This window comes from Eschrichtius robustus, chromosome 8 (assembly GCF_028021215.1).
Source record: "Eschrichtius robustus isolate mEscRob2 chromosome 8, mEscRob2.pri, whole genome shotgun sequence".
NCBI lineage: Eukaryota > Metazoa > Chordata > Mammalia > Artiodactyla > Eschrichtiidae > Eschrichtius > Eschrichtius robustus.
Window position 1 is genome coordinate 118,302,207 of NC_090831.1, and position 6,080 is coordinate 118,308,286.

Sequence of the window (6,080 nt, forward strand, 5' to 3'; positions counted from 1 at the left end):
TCTTGTACAGTTAAGGTCCCCCCCCTCTGAGCCTCAGTTTCCCATCTACGAAATGAGCAGTCATACACACTTGACCTTTGGCAAGGAACTCACCCTCTCTGGGCTTTACTGACTGTCTGTAAAAGAATAACACCAGCTAACGTGCAGGCCTATTACGGGACTCAGATGAGGCAGGTGTGGCAGGTGACTGGCCCGTGGCAAATGCACAGTAATAGCCTCTGTTCCTATTCCCTCATTCTTCTCTTCTGCTGCTGTTTTTGTCCCTTGGAGCCCTTTAGGTGACCAGCTTACCCTCCTGTGGCCAAATCCCAGAGCCCAGCCAAACTCTGGCTGGTCCTGTTACCCCACACAGGGGGGTTTCTGTATCATTCATCCCATGGACCTCACCCCCTCTCCCTCCCAAGAGACTGTTTAAATTGGGACTTCCCTGGTGGTCCAGTGGTTAAGACTGCACACTTCCACCACAGGGGGCATGGGCATTGGTCGGGGAACTAAGATCCCGCATGCCACGTGGTGTGGCCAAAATAAATAAATAAATTAAAATACTAAAAACAAAGAGAGAAAGAGAGACTGTTTAAATCCAACTCCCTTGTTCCCTGATGAACTAAGTAGGGAGAAATTAGGGTCTATGGCGTTTCCCTGACGCCAGCTCTGTAACCATGTCAATCTTGCCCCAGTTCAGGAAAATGCCACACGTTAATAATCTGGTTTGTAAACTCGAGCTCATTCCTTGAAGCTCAACTCCAAGGTCATGTTCTCCCTTTTCTTCCCTCTGCACCCATCGTCATGCTACCACGTGAGTCCCAGCCCACCTTCCATTCTGCATGCCCTTCCTGCAAAAAACTGCACCGAATTAACACTGTCCCTTGACCTGGCCGTCTGCCGCTTCTTACTTGCAGAGCCTCAGAGGAAGAGGCTAAATCACACCGTGTTCTTCTCTCTCCCCGTCCGAGAACCTGGCACAGAGTATACGTTGAACTGTGTTTTATGCAGAATGATCTGTACCAAGGAAATTGCAAGCTATTGGCTTGGCCAAAAAGTTCGTTCGGGTTCTTCCGTAACGTCTTACAGGAAACCCAAACGAACTTTTTGGCCAACCCAATATTTAGTGGGTCCCTGTCCTTTCCGAGGCCCCAAAGGCTAAGGTAGGGCTCAGTGTGCAAGGGAGGGGCCCAGAGGTGACAGAGGAACAAGGGAAGGTGGCAGGGGACCACATGTATGTGGGTGGTGTACATCAATCCCCAGCCACACACAGAGAGAATGGCTTCTGCCCCTGAAAGGGTAACGGGCCTACGGAAGGGGGGCAGGGAGCAGCGGCTGGGATGAGGGGAGGGTGCCGCCTGCATGCAGCAGAGACCCCTGTGCCTGCAGCCACTCTCTCCATCCCACCTGCTGGTCCTGAGCCCCCACTCCTGGCTGGCCTGGGACTCTGGGGTGGGGTGGGGAGTGATCACTGACGGAAGCCTGAAGCCATGGGGCCTGGGAGCCGTCCCCTTCTTGCCTACCAGGTTACCCGCAGAGGGAGAGAGGAGATGAAAAGCGGAGGCTTCCGGAAAAAACAGGAACGATTGGCAGCTGTTTCCTCTAGACCTGTGAGGCTGGGGCGAGCTGGGGCCTGAGAATCCCTGGCAGAAGAGACTAGCCAGACATGTGGGGTAACATGCTCTGACCCAGGGGCAGGAGACAGTCTCCAAGGCCTGGGTCAGAGGTCAGTGACCTCCATGGAGCCAGACGCTGATATATCTGTCTGTCTCCCTTACCTTCTTATCTCTGAATCTGAAGGCCTGGCCCGGAGAGAGATGAGTGGCGAAGGCCTGAAAGAGGACAAGTAGGAGAAGGCAAAGGTACTGCAATCACAACTCCTTCCGTCACTGAAATGCTAGCAGCTCACGTGCTTTCCTGTGGGTGCTGCTGTTTGATGATCACAATCACAGCAGGTAGACAGGTCAGAAGTCATCAGCTAATCCCATCGCAGAGCAGGAACCAGACACTGGGTTTTGACCTGTACCCATCACCCCCGAAGGGCCCTGGCTGTCCAGTGGGGCTGCTCCTGGGGATGAGGAAGTTGGCAGAGGGCAGCGGAGTGGCCCTCAGGTTAGCCCAGCACCCAAGGCAGCCCCTGGCCAATGAATTCGGAGGTGGTGGCAGCGGGGAGGGTGGCAGCGATGGTGTCTGCTGGAAACTTGTGCCAGCCCCCCTCAGTCGACTCCACAGCTTGATCGGGAAGGAGTCCGGCAAGCAACCAGCGGAAGGAAGCAAAGCAAACCACTGGCACCTGTGCTCACACAGCAGCCCCCTCCCACAGATGCCTGCCACCGCACAGGTGAGTGGGGACCCCCTGTTTGCAGCCTGGCCTGGCAGAGTCCCCGCTCCGGCCCCGTGGCCATAACTGCCACCTCCTCAATGCCACGGACGACATAGAAGCAATGCAGGTGATGGGAAACAGGCGTGTCCAGTCCCACCCAAGGGGCTCCTGCCTGGCCGCCCTCCCAGGGCAGAGAGAGGGGCCCTTTGATCCAACCTCCCTGTCGGTGTGACACCACTCTGTGTGTCAAAGTAGTTTCTTTCCTGGCATATTTCTTATTTTTTTCTCATTAGCCTTAAGAAACAGGTGGGCCCAACCCAGAGAAGTCAATGATCCTGGCTCCTACATCAAAGTCAAGGCACTTTCTCCATTTTCATCGAGCGATCTCGGCTGCTGGAGGGGCCTTGCCAGCCCCCATGTGCCGCCCCGTCTGCGCTCACGGGGCCCACAGAGGCTCCCGGCCTCCACTCAGCCTCTCTCCCTCTCTCAGCTGCAGCGCCCCAGACCTCAGCTGGCCTTTCTCCAGCCGGCACCAGGGGGGACACTGGCCCTGCCCTTCCTTCCCTTGGCTGCAGGCAGAGCTTTTCTCCAGGGGCTGTACCACCACTGTCACCAGAACTCAGAACCTTGTCAATCAAACACTTTGCAAATAGCTGGGAGGCGACACATTTTTAAAGTCCAGAGATACCTGTAAGGACACAACCTCTCATTAGCTCCTTGCCCCTGGTTGGTGAGGTGCACGGAAACCAGAATGTTCTGCTTCTCTATTCTGAAGAAACCAGGGAAGGGGGAGACAGGGGAGAATGGTAAGCGTTGGGGGTACCTGAAGACTTCCAGGCGCAGGAACCGCAGCATTTCTGTTACTCCGTTTGCGTGTCCCAGTCTCGGCAGCCCCATCGATGAGCCTGGCAGCTGCCCTGTAGTCACTGGGACAAAAACATCTATCAGCTTCTTTAACACTTCAGCACCCAGTTCACTTACTGCATCTGTCGTGCTGCACAGCGATACCTGGGTGTCTTTTTTGCACTTCTCACTTGGACTCCTGCGGGCAGATGTAGAATCTTGTAGGCTGCCTGGAGTGCTTCTTTCAGCAGGTACCACATGCCGGCTGGTTTCGTGAGCTTTGCCGCAGAGCTTTGCTGCTGGGATCCTTCCCTCTTTTTCTCCATCTTCATAATATTCCACAAGCTCTCCTTTCCCCCTACTCACTTTCTCTTCTTCTCTCTCTTTCTGTCTCTTGCACACACAGAAGTATATATAAGCTGAGAAAATTTCCCCACGATTACTGATGTTTGCATTGTTTTTGATCCTTTGCAATGTGTTTCCACCCCTATTATGTCTGTAATTATTACAACCCTACACAAAGGCTGGTAATTTTTTTTTAACCACCTTTGACAAGTGGAAAAAAAATCTGAAATATGTCCAGTAGGAGAATAGAATAAAAACAGGTCAATCATTCATAGATTCAGTTAATGAATATTTATTACCCACTACATTGTACCAGGAATCATGCCAAGCACTGGGAACACAAAGATGAATAAGATGGGTATCACATTCTCCTTTGTGGAGCTTACAGTCTGTTAAGGAAAACAGACATTTAAACAAGTAAGTACAATAAAGTGCAGGGTGTATAATAAGAAGAAATTATAGGTGGCCTGGAAACAGAAGAGGCAGACTCCAACCTAGCCTATGGGTCAGGGCCCCCCACCCCCCAAAACACACACAAACACAATATACGATTGTTAAGCTGAGACTAATAGGATGAATAGAAGTTACAAAGATGGAAGGGAGAATGGTGCAGAGAGGTAGAAAGGTCCAGAAACTGTGAAGGCCAAAAGGAAGGAAAATAGAGGAGGAATGAATAATTCATCTTGGTGAAACAGAAGGCCAGGAGAGGTTGCCAGGTGTCAGCTCATGGAAGGGCTTCTAGAAGATCACAGGTTGAGGCAGGAGTTGCATCTTACAAAGATCACTGTGGCTCTAGTGTGACTGATAGATTGGAGAAAACCAAGACTGCATGCAGACAGCACAGGGAGGAACCCACTCCTGGAATTAAGGTGGGACATGATGGGGGCCCGTTTTGGAAGAATAGCAATAGGGTCTGGAGAGGTAGAGACAAATGAAACAGTCTTCAAAGCATATTAAGTGAAAAAAGCAAGAAGTGTTTTTCTAATACGTTGCACTATATTATATGTGTTTTTAGAGGAATATATACATAGGTATGCTCAGATATGCATAGAGTATTTTTGGAAGGATAGATAACAAACTTTTGTTTGTGAGAGTCCCTGGGGAGAATCCATGAGGGGCTGGAACAGAGGTAGGAATGCTTTTTTCTCTGTATATCTTGTGTGCTCTTTGAATTTTGTACCATGTGGTGTATCATCTACTCAAAAGTTATTCTTTTTCAAGGGAGATGTTTTATAGAATCTACGAGACTTGAGATTAACTGCATATGAGAGTTGAGACAGGTGTGTAGAGGACGACACCCAAGATTTGAGCTTGGGCAATTTTGCCTACTTATTTGGTTGGAAACACTGGTGGAGGAGTGGGTTTGGTGAGGAAGAAAAGCTGTTCAGTTTGGGACGTGCTGAGTTCCAGATGTCTGTAAAATATCCAGGTAGAGTTGTCTACGTGATAGGCATCCAAGCTGTTCATGCCTGGAGCTCAGGAGACAGATCTAAAGTGAAGGTAAGGAGTCGGGAATCATGAATGTGTGTGTGTGTCAATACCATCTACGGAGGCAGCTGGAACTTCCCAGGTTCCAGGTGAGGAAAACAGAGAGCCTCGTGGACCAAAATTATTTAAGGGATGGATAGAAGAGAAGCAGGCAAAGTAGGAGGCGTACGTGGCACTAGGCACGTGCTGAGAAGAGGTGAGTGGTCCACTAGCATCTGAACGCTACGGAGTTTGCGCAAGACTCGGATTGCTCAGTGGGGTTAGCTACAGGTAGATTACCTTGATGCGAGTGCTATCACTAGCATCAAGGAGAGACAAGGTCAGTTCACAATGGGGTGAGGACTCAGTGAGAGGTCAGCAGACAATAGAGTCTTCTCTTAAGAAGTTTGGCCCTGAAGAGGGAGTAAAAAGATAGGGCAGGAGCTGAAAAGAGAAATGGGAGTTGAGGGAGGGCGATTACAATGTCTTTGCAGGTGGGAAAGAGCAGAGCATGGTTAATTGCTGACTAGCATCGCTAGGGGAGAGAGACAGAGGCTGAAGACACAAGAGTGAGAGGAGTTACAGGACACAGTGATAGACAGAGCTGCCTGAAGAGACAGAAAGAAAACTGCATCTGGAACACAGATGGGAGTTTAGCTTTACACAGGAGAAGGAGAGTTTCCACTGTGAAAGAAGATCAGAGGAGTCATGCTGAGCACGCTTAGAAACCATACCACCTGTGTGTGTGTGTGTGTGTATATGTGTGTGTGTGTGTGTGCACGTGTGTGTGTGTGTGATCCCCCACTGTTCTGCACTCATTTGTGCCTTGCATGAGTATCTGGATGAACCTGTCTGTGGTGCTGCAAATCCCACTTACCTTTTTGCCGTTCCAGACCACAGTCCTCTTAAGAGTTGTCATGGCATTGTGGTCAGGGTGATGTCAGGGCTGGGATGAGAAGGGCTGGAGGCCAAAGCGAGGCTGTAATGGGTACCCTGGACACCTAGTTTCCAATTTCCTTCCTGGAAAGGGATGGCCCGGGCTCTATTATTGCTGTCTACCCCACAGCTCAGCACAGGGACAAAGGGAGATGGGGGTGGAGGATGGCTGTTGCAGGAAACA